The sequence below is a fragment of the Varanus komodoensis genome, unplaced genomic scaffold, assembly GCF_004798865.1.
Source record: "Varanus komodoensis strain SLA01 unplaced genomic scaffold, ASM479886v1 scaffold8, whole genome shotgun sequence".
NCBI lineage: Eukaryota > Metazoa > Chordata > Lepidosauria > Squamata > Varanidae > Varanus > Varanus komodoensis.
This window is the reverse complement of record NW_025336481.1, coordinates 36,688,862-36,705,971: the sequence shown is the minus strand read 5'-3', so window position 1 is coordinate 36,705,971 and position 17,110 is coordinate 36,688,862.

The window sequence follows — 17,110 nt, the reverse complement described above, 5'->3', positions numbered from 1 at the left end:
TTAGATATGAGCACACAAATTGATATACCAAACTACAAATGCATACCTTAATTAATGAGAAATTAATAGTATGTTCAGAACTATGCTCTTTATGCTTCGGTTAGAGAGTACATAAATGGTATCACGGGATTTTATAGCCATAATTTAAAATATGATGGCCAGAGGTGGGAGGGGAATGAGGAGGGGAAATTGGCGGGTGGGGGGAGAGATCAAAATTTATCCTGGAGGAAGAAATATGGAGAAAATGGGAGCAGGGTGATGAAAACACTTTGCAAATGCTCAAAGGCATGTTATATATCATATTTTCCTGATTTTGTTATAATAGCAGGTTGTGTGTTTAAGAGTTTACTTTTGACATTTTGTCTTTTAAGATGCCAATTAAAGTCAGAACATGTCAGGAACAGCAAACCTTCTAGAGAGCTTCAACAAACGCATTTCTCAGAATCTTCCAAGGTTCATCTTAGTTTATTAGACATGAGTACCGTATTTCATAGCTGGAAATTCTTTCCATCCTGAGAGTGACTTTCCATAGTGGGGAGCCCAAGGATCGTGTTCCACCACCCGTGGGAGGAGCTCAAGCAAAAGAAAGTACAGCCAAAGCCACATCCACATATTTCCTCATCCATGTATCTCCATCACCATCACTTATCTTCAGACATTCATGCATACAAAAACGCAGTCATACACACACCCATTCTCACTTACAGCACATACACAAAGATGAAAGGGATGAACATCTGTGTGCTTCCTTGTTTCATACTCTCTCCAGCCCTGGAAATTTTCTCCCATTCAGATGCTAACCTCAGAAACAAGGTAGGTGGATCCCAGTTCTGCCTCCAAACAGTTCCTATTTGAATTGGTTGAATAGAAAATTAGCATGCAAGAAGATACCAAACTGACCTAATTCTAAACTGCACCAGAGGATGAATCATTTCTGGATGAGAACCAGAATGCTGTCGTCATCATCCTCATCATGATGAGCATGAAGATAACAAAGGTTTCGCATGGAAGGTGACTTCCATGTATGGGCACATGGACTTCAAAGTATGGGCACTCGTAGGCTACGGGTTCTTATGCAAGTGTGCAGTTAAAGCCATGCCTTATTACAATGCACAAGAGCCATAGCACCAACACCCCAGCTCAGCATGGCATGGCTAACCAGAACAGCCTGTGCAGTTTTATTTATACACACACGTGCAAGTACACATGTGCACACATCAGAGTCAAGGGCTGAGCCCAGGGAATCCAATGGATTCCCACATCCAAAATGGATCCCTCACATATCCGTATGCCCTGATCCACGTCAGCTTAACATCCCTACTAGGTATGATACTGAGAATTTCATGAAAAAGTTCTGAAAGAGCCAAATGAAGGAAACATCTATCTTTTTTGTAATCCAGAGTACATATAAATAAATATATTACCTGTATTAGGTTAGACATTCCCATTTATGAGCATTACTTTAAAAAAATGCTTCTTTATTTACACGGTATTTTGAAGATAACTCCAACCTGTTAAAGATTTGTCAAAACCAGTCATTAGAGCTGAAAGCTCTGCTGGTTTTTTAGGCCACCAGCCAGAGATGGACCTGCTTCAGATGAAATTCCTCTCAGCTATAATAGTACAGTCAGAAGGAGTAATTTCATAATCAGTGGGCTCAATGGTTGAAACTCATTCATTCATAATGCTTCCCTTTGTAGCAAACCTGGAATGATGCATTTGAATTTACTGTTAAGTTTGAAATTGTCTGAGCACAATAAAATAGTTTATATATTTAATTCCCTCCAATGTTCCTTGTTTGGAGTGGGAATTCTACTGCCTAGAACACCTGCTCCAAAAAATTACTGAAAACTGCCCCATTAGTCCTCCTTTTCTTCCTACCAGGATGACTCTGGCTCTGAGGAAGAAAAGCATTTTGTGGCTCCATCCTCTTCATCAAATTGTCAGTGGCTAGTAAACATCACAAGACATCATGATGTAGGTAGGCCTTGTGAAGACAACCATTTGGACAGGGCACATGACGTAGCAATGTAGGTTGTTAGGCTGTGCAATGCAATTTCAGATTGCAGCTCCCAAGATTCACCTTGATATGGTACATGTGCAAAAACTGTGTCTGAACCCAGTCCCAGATTGAAGCATCTGAAGGCCCTGAACTAGGAGATCCTGGAAGGCCCAGACTTAATAGCATCTGACCATGAGAAGCAAAACTTTATTCTTTTCTTTACCTACTCAATGAAAGTAGAATATTGCTAAATGTTTAGCATTGATAAAAAAAATTGGTTATACATTTATACCCTTTAATAAGTTTATAAAGTATGGAATTAATGAAGATGTTCGCACAGAACATTCATAGGGGAATCATAGCTACATTATAACATTACACTGTATACAAAATCAGAACACTTTCTTTCAAGCTTTTTTGGATGCAAAGTTATTAATTATATCAATAAAATCATTCAGTCCCAGTATATCATTTTCTATGCAGAGAATGCTTAGATCAGACAGCCGATCTTGGGACACTGTTAACCATAGATCATTCTTTATCCCTTTAGTCTAGAAAATGATCTTTTGCCTAGGTATACCCCTTATTTTTATCATTAAAATGAAATAAAATTAATAATAATATTAAAAATGACAGGAGACTGAGACTTCATGCGGCCGATATGCAAATCCAGCACTGTCTGCACATAATGAGCTTTTGTACTGAAAGACAAACTCACATGGGTTACTTTACAAGCAAATAATTACTCCGTTCAGAGCAAGTTGCCCTGCACTAGGAGTTGGATACTGAAAACGTACTGACCTTTAGCAGCCCATGCCTGAGAACATTCCAGACTGGAGATGATAGCTAGGTTGCTCCAGTGGAGATCTGGATTACCAGTTCATGAACCTCAAAAACGAAAAAAGGTATATGGGTGTTCCCCACAGTATCTTTGCTATCAACAGATGCCCAGAAAGGCCCAAGGGAAGACTGCAAAGCAGAGTAAGATGACCTCTCTATCTGAACACTGGCCTACAGTCCATCCACTATTGTTGCCACAAACAGGTTCTTCCCTAATATATACACTGAAGCCACAGTGATCCCACCATGGGAAATAATAACCAGCTCATTACCCAAGGGCGGAAGCACAGCTGTTGAGAGAGTCTAGTCTAGTTTATATAGTAGGTCCCTCCCTCCCTCCCTCCCTCCTTCCTTCCTTCCTTCCTTCCTTCCTTTCTTCCTCTTAAGGCTGCCAGAGGAAGCCTGGGTCAGGGAATGGGGATGGAAGGAAAGGTTTTTTCTTCTTTTCCATTAGCACAATTATCCTTGAAAACAGTCCTCTTGGTTGCTTTTATTCCCTTTAGGAGAAGGTTCGGGTACTCATATCTTTCCCCTTCTGAAAGTAAAAATGGCTAGGGGAGCATTTTCTAGAGAGGGGTGAATGACCCTAAGTGCCTCTCCCCAGTGGGAGCTTACCAGTTCATTTATTTACTTATTACAGTTCTATGCTGCCCCAGAGCCCATTGGACTCCCTGGGTGATTTACTATTTTAAAAACATATAGCAACATTACAATAACAATATTTAAATAAACAAAAAACTAAAACCACCATTTAAACAAAATACAGCAATTAAAACAGAAATCAAGACAAGGCATATCAGCAAATATAATAAAGACAGGATGATAACAGATCTTATCTATTAAAACATAGGGCAACTGAAAAGTTTTTCACCTGGTGCAGAAAGAGACCAGGGACGGTTCCACATGCACCTCCCTTCTGCTAGTTGTTGCCCTGCCCTTACTTCTTTTTGGGGTGGTTTCCTGTGAAGAATCTCTGTAGATGATCTTAGGGTTTGGGTAGGAATAAATACACTGTTTAGCAAAAAGGTCCCCCAAAGAATTAGCGTAACTTGTAGCTTCAGTCTCAAATTAGAAAATAGTTCAGAGTGTGCTAAAGAGATCCTGAAAGGAAATTAGCCTCCTATATAATTATCATTCCATTTCTATACCACCTAACAGTTGAGGCTCACCAGGGACCCAAATATGTATGTTCAAAACCTCACTGCTCTTCAAAGTATTACAAATATCTCAACTCATCTGACTAACTCCTCAGAATGTACATGATCTGTGGACATGGTCCTGGAGAAAGCTCATCCATGTTTCTGCTTTGAATTTCTTTAAGAAAAGGCAAAATGGACTTGTTGATTGTTCAAAGCAGTTGGCAGGTGTGCAATTCTTGCCTGAGGCTCGCAAAGCTACAAGGCAGTCCTGACACTTTAGTTGTCTCCCACCAAACGCCAAGTTCAGCTGATGCATGTTTCTGGATTTTCCTCAAGCTTAATGTCCCCTTGAGCAATAACTGAGTGACACTTAATAATCAATGCATTTATTCCACTTTGCAGTTCATAAAGCAACCTTAGATGAGGAAAATTATTACCAATTATTTTCATTCCATTGAAGCATTGTGATGAGCCAAAGAAAATAAATAGAAGTGAGGAATTTTGTTGTTTGTTTTCTTTTTTATGAAGAAGGCACAACCATTTGAAGCGACAGTCATTTTGCTTTCAAGGCAGAAATGTGTAGGCCACAATCTTTCTGTTAACTCCCTGATCAATAAAGAATCATCATTCAAGAAATTGCAACATCTGAGCAAGACACACAATTCATGCTATCAGTCAGTGATCACTCCTTGTACAGTAAACATCTTTAGAAAACTAACACTGAAAGTTTTGCCAGGTCTACCCAAAAGTTAGTGCTGCTAAATTCAATGGAAAGTACTTCTAGGTAATAGGACTGTAGAGTAGGTGAAGGATGTGAAATGGTTCATGTAAAATGCTCCCTCCATTATTTGTGTGTGCTGATATAGAATAGCTTTCATCCTGCATTTTAAATATTCATTTCCAGTGAGTTCAAGTCTTGGTCTCGCACAGAAGGAAAAGGAAAAGTACTGTTGCTGCTGTTGTTATAAAGAAATAAATGCACCTTAATAAAAACCACTTGAAATAAGGAATGTAGCTGCAGTGAAACCTACATACAATCAGATCCATTTCCAGATTTTAAATGATTAAGCAATAGTAATTTTGATCCCTTTGCCTTTTTGGAACCACAAGAAAGCTTACCTGAGCCTCTGTTAATGGCCTCACGCTCCTTTTTGAAACTGTATCCTCACTTTGGTCTCTATAGCAATGGTGACGTGCAGATTCTTTGCTATCTGCTACAGGTGTAACGGTCCCATCAGCCTGAGAAACCTCTTTTGGTGCCGGTTTCAGTGGAGGTCATGGCCACATCTGCGATAAAGCAAACCAGCTTTATAATCCAAAATGGGATTGTGCCTGGTCATCTCCTGCCCCTTAAAAAACAACAGAATTGGGTAATGGCTGAAGCTGCAAGGCGCCTCGTTGGATAATTGGCCACAAGGCAGGGAAAATGCTATCTGCCTTTCCCATCCAGGGAGCAAGAGAAGCTTCCATCAGCCAAACACCCAGATGTGGTGCAGAAAAGAGGCAGACAGGGAGGGTGTTTGGGATCTGTCAAAAGGGCTAAAAAAGCACATTTCTAGGAAGGAAGTGGGGAGGGGGAGAGAGGAAACGGTGTCCATGACCCTTACCAAGCTCTGTTGAGCAAAGCTGGAGAGCATGTGGTCCTCCAGAGGTTGTTGGAGTAGACCTCACATCATCCCTGACTACTAGTCATGCTGGAAGAGGCTGATGGGAATTGGAGTCCAACAACATCTGGACAATCCCATATTCCCTACCCAGCCAAAACATGAACCCACGATATTATATTATGTTGTAGAATTTAGAGATTAAGATTTTCATAACATTTGGGTCACCCAAGGAATAGATGGTACTAATACATTTGAAACAGAGTGACAATGCTTTCAAAGTCCCTGAAATGCTAAACAATATCTAATTATTAGTAATGCCTTTATTCTGGTGTAAATCTGTTATAAGCATGGTGTATATGCTTCCTTTCAATTCTTGTTGTTCTTTATTTGAATTTGGAGTTGCTGTGCTCATTTAGGGTTTTTATGGCTTCTTCAATAGACGGGTAGAGAGCTCCTCTGAAAGCACACACTGAATTCAAGCGTTATTTTTTATCAGTCTGATCACAGAAAAGCTGGACGTTTTGGATACAACTGCACTGAAAATGAATTGATCAATGAACTAACCATGATACACAATTAGGGGGAAAGTTCCTTAGGAAAGTGATCCTATGGGGACCACAGGATACTTCAGGTTCCCAGATGTTCCTCCCCCCACACCCAAAGCACAGCCAATGTGGAAAATACCACACCTGCTTCTTCTCCAAACCTGGAAAACCAACTTCTTTCGGGTGTTTGTCATATGTTGAGTGTATAAGACAAGTCCCAATGTTTGCTTGTTTCAAGGGTTATACACCGGTATGTATGGGTATTTGTGAGCCAAAAGCTTCTAGACTTTTGTGATGCCAGATTACCATATCCAAGCTAACAGTCACATTAGCTCTCTGATTTGGGAGGCTGCGGCAACCCACAAGGAGCTTGTATGGCTGGGGTCAGTTGGGAGGACAGCTGGCACCGGCATTGTGGATGGGTGTGGGGGGTGGGCACCAGAGGCAGCTGCTTGCGAGCCTCAGGATGTGATGCAGTGCAGGATGAGCTCCTCTAGTACCAGTAATAAATAAATAATTATAAAATGATCATTCATAATTATTAATAAATGCAAACTTGAAAATGCAATTGCCTTTATAATCTATGCTTTTAAACAAAGAATATACTATACTGAATTTTTTCAGTATATGCCATGCACTGGCATACAAGATAAGCCCCCCAATTTTTGCCTTGCTATTTCCACTTTCAAAAGTCATCTTATATGGCAGTGCATGCCATATTTCATTTCATTTCTGTACAGCCCAACAGCCACACTTCTGAGCAGTTTGCAACAATTCACAAAATACAATGAACCTTAACTGTACTGAATTTGGACACAAGAACTGCCTCACAATGCAACAAGAATTGTGACCCAGCCATCCAAAAGGTCCATTCAAACAGGTTAAATCACACCTCAGCTCCATGGGGAAAGGTCAAGGACATAAATGACAGGACGTCGGTATGATATATGGTGAGACACTCTGAAACCCATGACTAAGGGCGGCAAAGGGCAGCTGCTGTGAAGGAAACCTTCCAGATATGAACAGGTCAAGACCAACAAGCCAACTTAGTTCTACAGCCATTACCTCGTGGGGCTCTTTTTTCTCTCCCGCTCCCTCCCCAGGACGACAGTTGCACAATATGCTAAAGGCAGCTGATAACCGACAGATAAACCAATTTCTCTGGCGCATCCATCGACCTGGTATGATGAGCACGCGGTGACAGAAGGATCCTTCACAGCTTCACTCTGGCAAAGAGGGAACAGGGCAGATTTTATCAGCTGTTAACTGATGAGTAGCAGGTGTGCAATATGGGAGGCACACCTTTGCCGTCACACTGACGGCGGGAGTTGCCCCGTATGACTTTCTCTCACGGGGAAAGATTTATCTGAGTCAGAGAGTTAATTACACAGCAGCAGTAACCAAATGCAGCAATCTCTTTGGCACGGCACACGAGGCCACATGTGCTGCATTACATGCCTGTAGCGGCTGTACCTGATGCCGAAGTGGGAAATACACCTCAGGGAAGAACATGCTCCGTTGCCACCACAGCCTCTTCCAGAGGATTCAGACAGAAAGGTCAAGCTTCACCTCATGATGAAAGATTTTAAAAAAATGCTTGTGGTCTTCCACAGGTGTGCCCCCTCTAAAAAAAAAAAAAAAAGGAAAAATAAAACAGCCAATCAAAAATGATATTTTATTGCTTTAGAAACTAGTGAAGCTGAAACATCAAAAAGGCAATTTAAAGTTAAGCACAGGAGAGGAGGAAATGGAACAAGTAAGGGCCATTCAAAATTATATTTCACATGGCATACACTACAATACCAGTGAGATTCAGACAAATTTACCTTTCTGTGGAAAAATTCTGGTTCATGTCAGCTGGGGTGGAAAAGTGGATTCAGAGTCTGGTTACATGAAAATCCTGCTGGTAACCATATGAATAATTTCTGTGGCCACACTTTTTCCCCACATTTTTTATTTTTATTTTATATTTGTACACAAGTAGACAGTATAAAATGGACATGGTTCACATATTATTTATTTATTACAGGTCGGTATGCATATTTGATACATTTATTTAAAGTGTGCACTCCTCCTTTTCATTTGCATGCACAAATGAGGTAGCTCGACAGGAACAAAATTAAAATCCAAACAAAATCTATTAGAATGCCAAATAACCCAATCAAAAACTAGAGAAGCAGGAGATGAAGGCGTAATACTTAATCTGTAACTGCTGTTCATAGCTTAAGAGGTAAGCCATACAGACTTCATGGCCCCCAAATCAAATCAGCTCTTGCCTCTCCCCTCTGATTTTTGTGACTTCTCATCTGATAGAGACATCTGGGAATTTTGTACACTTATGGAATCACCACAGGTTTTTGACCACAAGTTTTCCCCTACAGGTTTATGTTGTAGGGGAACCCAGAGAGTTGCAGCTATTGGGTGATCGAGAATGATGAGGCCTTTGGCTGACTGTAATAAGGGAATTGTCAGACTTGGTTGTTGTTTCCTTAGGGTCCAGCAGGGCATACTTTGTTTGAAAAGAGAAGAGTGAAAGTACCAAAAAAAAACTTGCATGGCTGGATCATCCTGGGCTGGGCAATTCACAGGTCAAATACTGCCAATGTGGCATAGTGGTCAGCGGGTCAGATTATGACTCAGGAGATCCAGGTTCTAGTCCCCACTTGGCCATTAAGCTCACTGGGTGACTTTGGACTAAATACTGACTCTCAACCTAATCTACCTGACAGGGTAGATTACAATACCTAATCTACCTCACAGGTAAGATCAATATGGAGAGGAGGAGCATCATACATGCCATCTTGGGTTCCTTGGAAGAAATGAATTATAGAAATGCAACAAATAAAACATTACTAATGAGAAGAACTTTGATCATCCCATCTTTGATTAGATCACCTAGTTTTTGAAGTGAGGTACCTGAAGCAGACATATCCCAGCAGATCTTTTTTTTAGAAAAATTCACACAAAATATTAAATAGAAAATACAGGCTGTCCAGAACAGACCAATTAAAAAGCCCAACATTCCTCTCTACATGTTGTAGTTGCTGCATCAGAAGGGAGGTGCCAGAATGGCTGGCCCACCAGTGGCATCACTATCCTCAGTCCTACCAACACTATTTCCATCGTATGTGAGAAGATATCTGCAGTTGGAATCCATGAAGGTCCATGAGTGCATAGACCTATTATTTGCTAGAGTGACAACAAAGCTCTGGGGAATCCATCCGTTTGGCATGTGCAGACTTCCTCTCATGCTCAGCCCTGTCTAGAAAACAAGCCCAGAGGAAGTCCAGAAATGCTCATGGAATGAAGTCTGCACAGCTGGCAACTTTCTACTGCACCATGTGCCACAGCATGAGCAGCACAAAGGCTGCTGCCCATGATATGGAGGAGAGTACTTGGCACAGCAGTCATCCATGCATGCACCCATGCCTTGCGCCAGACTTCAGTGCTCTCCCAGCATCCCCGACCTTCCGAAGTCAAGGTAGAAAGTGTGCAAGGGGTGCCTACATGCACACACCTGAGCACAGGTAAAAGTCTCTATACCAGCAGAAGCCCTAGCAAAGCCACATTCCCCATGTGTAGACACCTATGCATGTTCAAGCCAATGCAAATAGGAACACTTACCCTTCAGGCCATCCAACTCAAGTCATGGACTGAACAGATAGAGACATCCCCGTATCACATATATCCTCACAGGAGCAAAGGTCTTAGGAGCTGCATAGCTATGTTTGTGGATCATCCCATGGGCTGCATCAAATCAAAAGGGGAGTTGGCTGTATAAATCACTTGTTTCTCCTTTGCACTGACAGACTCTTTCCCTGTTGCATGTGCGTTTCTCTAAAGGGAAACTATTAAACATTCTAACAGAAGTGTCCCGCTGCTTTAAATAGTAGGTGCTTGGCTGGTGCTACTTCCTGAAAGATTCTTTGTCAGAGAGAAGATGAAGCCTCCAGCATGGTGCTCATGGATGCCAGTGAACACCCGTCCTGGTACCCGCCAGGTTCCCTGGCACTCCTGCATGCCACCAAGCAAAGTGTGGCCCTTCAGCGCCATTTTCACTGGGGTTCCCGGAGTGCTTCTGTGTTTTGGAGCTGTCCCCAACTATGCCTTGTACTTAGGCTCTTGGACAAGCTATTTTAATTATAGTCTCAACAATTTGCCTTCATTATTAGTGTTTTATTTCTGGCTATGAGCACAATGGCAACCATTTCATGAGTGTGCAACCTCTAACTTGCAGTTAATTTGTGAGAGTGCCAGCAACATTGTCTTAGAATTGAAATCTGCCCACTAACCCATAAGGATTCTAGTTTTGAATACTATGTTTACCTGTATTGAAAGGTGTTGGAGTTTTTACATGACAGGTGTACGTGGCCATTCAAACATGGTCTTCCCTACTTGCTGCCCAAAGTGGGATAGTCCAGGAAAGGCTTTAACATTTGAGGGTGCAGAGTGTGTATAGTGTAAATGGATACAGGTTAACTGACTGTGTAGTTGTGTTCAAACATCAGTTGTTCAGGAGTAAATACAGAAGTATATACAGTTATACATTATGGTATATATTACAAAGAATTTGTTTAGCTAATATATATGAAATTTCTGAAGGCAGTAATTTTAACACAGTCATAACTCTTTGGAGCAAAAATTATGACTCTTATGACTTCATAAAATTTTATAGGTTTTTTTCTATGACAAAACCATCATTTCTGCTCTGACACATGACCAACCCTAAGGCGAGCCAACACAACAAATCATTCTTCTTGCAACTTATCCAACAACAGACTATGAGCTTTTGAAATATGCATGTTAATAAGTTATTTAACACAAAGTAATATATTTCCACATAAATCACAATGTTTGCAAACTCAACATTGCTTCGTGTATCAGATCACTGCATTGTCTGGTTGAATCAGGCAAATCATATTTCCAGCTTCTCACCTGGAAAATCCATCGGGAGATCTCTGTTAGCTACATAAACACTTTCATTCTCCTGTATCAAAGAATAAGACATGGACTGGGTTTCTATGACATAACAACCTCTCCTGGGTGACAAGCCATGGCCAGTTGTCATGGCATGTGAACCAAAGCCATATTCCACATCCTGACTTCTTCCTGGGTGAATGACCCTATTCTGGGCACCTGGAGCTACCAGATTCTTGCAAAAGTGGCCAAATCTCCTTGCTTCTTCTGCCAAGACTGCTGAGGTCCTTGGAAGTGCGTAATTCCCCACGTGCCCAGGCAGCACTTGGGTGGCCTGGCACTGACCACGGTCTCCAATATAATCACACACAATATTCAACTCATTATGCCTTTCCTCCCATTGGGGGCGGGGCTTGCATAGTCCACTTGACAGCCAGCTTTATAGATCTCTGCTTTGATAGAGCAGCAAGTCAAACCACCTGGAGGTGCTTTCAGTGGCTGGCAAACATGTTGCTGCTGCTACTGATACTCTAGCTATTATTGCTCATGAAAATTGGGTGGCAAGGATGACAAGGCAATGAGATATTATTTTTATTTTGACTGGGAAATAGAATATGGCTGAATATTTTCCATATTGAGAAATCAAAGTCAACTGCATTGTCAAACACCCAATTCTGAAGGAGACCCAAGGTTTTTACAGCTAGGTGTCAAATTGCCTTTTCCTCAAATAAGGGGAAGGGATGCACTTTTGACCTTTCATGAACAGCGCAAGTCACAGGGAAAAGTGCAAAACGTGCAGCACCTGAGGATTGGCAGAGAAAAAAGAAAAAAGAAAGATGAAGAGGCTGCCATGGAAGGGACTATAAATCTCACCACTCCCTTATTGTAAATACAGGTAACTTGCAATTTCACTTTCCCTTGACAACTTGCCTTTTGAAATCTTCAAAGAGAAAGGAACATACAGAGAAAGCCTCTCTGGAGCCTCTTTGAGTCAACATTCAGGTCTGATACCTGCTGGTCTCTGACAGCAGGAATCTCTGCCCATCCAAGGCTTCCAGTGTCTGAGCTTGTGGGACTCTCCTCCTATGCAGTATTGCAATTGAGGCTTACTTTTTATGAAATCCAGTTAAAAATAACTGCACCTTGTGTGCAAAAACAACATACAAAGAAAATGTTTGCCGGACATGGAAAGTCCCTCCAATATGCGACACAAGCACTCTGAAACAGTCGCTGTCAAAACGCAGGCCATGAAACTTGTGATCCTAGAGGGAAAAGTGGGGAAATGCCCTATTTGGCTCAATATTATGCTAGCGAGGAGCAGGCACACTGGTGCTGCCACAGAGTATCCTGAGACACCCATGGGAGGACCAAGGGGAAAGGAGGAGCAAGGACAGGGCAGACAACCCAGGAATCCTGGTAGTCTGTCAGGAGCACTGTGGGTTATTTGCCCCACCATCACCCCATGCTGGCTTATTGCAAGGGTGAGTGAGAATGATGTGAGAATGCACCCATTAGTTATCATAACACAAGTATGGTGGTACTTTCCTTTCACACCTCTTAAAACCCACTCTTTTACCATTTTTGTCCCAGGATGTTTCCTTGAAATAGTCATCTTGCAAAATTAATGGCCTTAGTGGGGAATGAGCAGTTCTGAGTCCACAGTGACAAGGAAGAAATGTAAGGAAAGGAGTGTGTATCTCCAGGACATGCCTCCTCCTTTTCTCATAGGACTTTGAGGTAAGATGGAGAAGGGAAGCAACTGGAACGAAAGAGGGCAACCCTCATCCCTACTCCAGTGACCTCTCCCACCATCTTATAAGGGCTGAATCATCAAAAAATTTTGTTATTAGGGGGGGACCAGAGGATTCACTGACATCTTGTCCAAGAGGAAACACAAACTGGTCACTGGATATACAGTATTCAATATCTGTGGCTGTCTCTCTGTGGCCTGCAATTTGCACAAGGATGCACCATTCTAGTAAAAAGAGCATCCACCTTGGGACCAAACGCCTGGCTCTGTGGCCTGTAATCTTTAATTGGGTGTCTGTGTAGTGCTGCTTTCTTTCCCCATATAAAAGCACTATAGAAGAAACAGACGGGGAAAGGTCAGCACTAGAAATACGTAGCTAGCCTTTAATCTCTTTTTTTGTCGCAGAGGAGAATGCTTTCCTCTTCAGGAGAACAAAGGCTGCAAAAACCAGCAGAGGAAAGCCTGAAAAGAACAACTACATGGGCTTTCAGGGGAAAGGAGATTGTGTTCCCCCCGCCACCTCTCTCTCACACACACGCCATGGTTTTAAATACACATGAGTGTACATATATTACGGTAAATGGATGCCAGGTAGAAGATGCAGGTTCAAGATTCACCAGAGGGAATGGAGAATTAAACCCAAATTTACCTTAAATAAATATTTATAGCAATGGGTACAGTAGAGGGCAAATAAAGTGGGGACTGGGGAAGGATGGTTAGAGATGGTTAGAGAAGGCTACACAGAGGGTACATAGCAACTAGCAATATGATTTAATGACAAGAGATTTAAAAGGGAACTACTGGCAACAGTTGAACTAGAAGTTAAAATTAGTGAGTAGGAGCTTTTCTACATTGGACATTTATGGTGTGCCTCTGTTCCCTACTCATGATTGTATGGGTCCATCATGAACTTCCAGTTTCATATGTGCTTTAAATAGCTTTCAGCTATTATTTTTTTAAGAACAGAAAAAGACAATACTATTTCTGAAAGTAAAAGAAAATACTTTTTTACACATGCAATTGCATTATACTTTGTGCCACCTAGAGGTTATGTAGCAGAAAGCAAGAGAAGGAAAAGCTGTTTGTGTAACGAAACTGCAGAATGTGCAGATTAGGCACAGCCTGTAGATGCAGCAGATTATCAGCCTGTAGACAAGCTCTCAGAGTTGAACTCAGCCATTTTTCCCAGTATGGCAACCCAGAAGAGCCAGTGCACTATGAGAAACCGCAGGTTCCATCCTACAGACAGCATGAGCCTTTGGTCCTTTCCAAGCAATGGGTCCAGCCCCATATGCCAGGAGTAGGCAGGATGGATGGATGGGGAATGTTGGCCATGTAGAAGTGTGTGGGCCCCACAAGCCTGCTGTGTACCCTAACTGTGGCTCCAAGCCATAGTTGAGCTTCTTGGACCAAGCTCACAGTGACCTTGGCATTCGGACCATACCAGACGGTACGCAGGGCCACCCCAAGTAGGCAAAGCAGTTGCATCACATCCTGTGGGACCACCACCAGTGAGAATCAAGCCAAGGAACATGCCTTGAATCAAAACAGAAGTGTTGCCTTTTTATCCTGAAATAAAGGGCCCAATCCTCAGACTGCTGTAAAACCCCACCGAAAGGTTTTTTGGGGGGGTGGCTTTTTTGTATCCTGAGTGGATCTGGCCTTTCAGTTCAAGTGAGGAGAACAATTACACCTCGTCTCAACTCCTAATCCAGGATCCAGATGGCTTAATTAGTAATATGGGAAAGGATTCTTTCATTATTTATGTTGATTCAAACGTACCTAAGTGGTTTTTAAGAAATACATTTACCCAACTGAGCTGCTCTGTGGAAAAAAGGAGGGTGGAGGTAGAGAGGGGTGAGTGTGTGTGCGTGTGTTAAGAATTGCTTTACAAAACAACTAATAATAATAAAGCTGTTACGCTCAGCCAAGAGACCTTTTAGTAAATCATTTATTCTGCAGTTTGACAATATTTACAGAGGTTTTTACATGAATTATTTACTGGAGTTTTTATAACACAGAACACACTGTATACAAAATGGGAGGAAGAAGGGGGGAAACACATTAAAATTACAAACCCAGGAACAACAGTGACAGATGGTGGAAAGGGTTCTGACAAAAAAAAATGTTTGTGTTCCCTTTTGGGTATGCTCAGTAAAGGAAATGAGTGATCACAATTAGGTACAGAATAAAATGAAATTAAAAAGCCATTCCTAAACGATGTTATCTAAAATGGATAAGACACTTTCGTTTTACTGATGTCCGTTAGCCACAATAGCTAAATGCACTCCCCAGTATTACCGGCAATATGGAGAGACCCTCTGAGAAACAGATGCTAGTGATGATGGCCATAAATTTCATACCCTGCTTGCAAGTTTCCAGAGATATCTTGATGTACTAGATGGATTGTTGCTCTGACCTCGGAAGGCAGTTCTTATCCCTAGTAAGCAAGTTTTCCCATACCAAATTCTGTCTTCTACACCAAGCATGTGTGAATCAGCAAGGCCAAACTTGCCAAGTGCCTCAAATTCCATCCTGAAGGCCATTCAGACTCATATCCATAGTAGATGGCCCTCTTTCTTTTAGCCTTGTTTTCCTGAACATTCATACTTTTCTGTGCTGTTTTCTAATCATGTGCCCTTTTCAAATGCACTTGATTGAGGTGTGTTTTTGCACATTTTTCAAGAGGACACATTTTGTGTGTGCTTCATCCAATGTACAAATCCTAAAAAACATTTTTTGTTCCATGAATGAACTGTATGTTTGGGATGTAGGGACTTTGATTGCAGGTTTTATTCAGAGGCAGATTTGGTTTTAGGACATGTAAGCTGGGTAGATGCTGCTCAGAACTGAAACAAACTTCTCATACATTTGAGAATTACAGCTTTTATTGTAATCCACCTAGAGAATCCTTTTAGACTAGTGGGCAGCATATAAATTTAAAAATAAATGAATGCATCACCATTTTGTATTATTTTTCCATTTCCACCAAAGTAAATACCCTACCCAACTTGCACCATACCCGTGGCAAATTAGGTAACGTATACACACACTTGCCTTTCTCCAGGACTTGCTGTGCAGGAACTCTAATAGCAGCAGGATTTTCTCTCTCTCCTCCATCCCATAACATTTCTAATTAGGTTTTCTTGCTGCTGGTTTTCTGAGGACAATTCCCCAAAGGCAGTTGTATGTCCTTGCCCTTGTTAACTGCTTTCGAAATATTGCTACTCATGTCAGTAACGGTGCTGTTGACTGAGCTGCTCCTTCAGAACTGTGTTCCAAGTACTTTGCTTATATGTGCTCTGTAGCAAAGTCTCTGAGATCTCCCAGTCTTATTAAAGAGCAATTGAGCAAAAGGTTGTGAAAAGCCAGACCTTATAGGTGAGAAATATCTGGATGGCCTGGCAATTCCAGCCAGCGTTCAGTGCTCAGAACCTCTTAGGATCTGCCCAAAGAGGAACTGTGAATGGCACTCCAAAACAAGGTCAGCCATCTTGGTTGCAAATGAGTGAATCACAGTCAAAAGCCTGCATACAAGTAACACCCAAGGCAGTGGTGAAAGTTGGCCAAAGTTTCTGCAAAGCAAATGCTAACACCATCCCAAACTGAAAAGAAATGGAAAGGAATGCACAAAGGAACAAAATTGGGCCATGAAGGGTGATATGGGATGAATTTTAATTCCTCCTGCTTGGGTATGTTCTGACATTTTCTACACAGAGGCAAATAACTGAATCAGAGCTTAGTGGCTTCTACACCAGATCCTTTCAGTGCTGCTGAAGCATCGCTTTTAACATAAGAACATAAAAGCATCGCTTTTAACATAAGAACTCTGCAAGGTTAGCAGTGCAGGATTAACCTTGGGAGAAGCCAGGGTTCTTCTTTCCCCAAGGGGCTTGTCCTTCTCCATGCTTACTAATTTTATATTTAGTAACGTTTCTAACCAATTTACCCAGAATGGACATTAATCTAACCAGCCTGTAATTTCCAGGCTTTCTCTTGGATATCTTTTTTAAGAATTGGTGTTACATTGGCCAATCTCCAAACCTTTGGAACTGATCTTAGGGATTTAATTACTGAGGGATGATACTGCCAACTGAATGCAGAGTTAAAATGGTAACACCACCAAGAAAATATAGCTGCAATATAAATGCAATTCATCTGTACTCTGCAGACTCTCAGGAGAGATGTATGAGGAATGAGAATGTGTGGGGCTGGGAACCCATCCAATTGCCTAGGCTCAGCTCCCCAGACTTCAACCTGCTTTCTCATGGCTGAGTCCAACTTCCAGAGCATTTGCACCATGCTCTCCG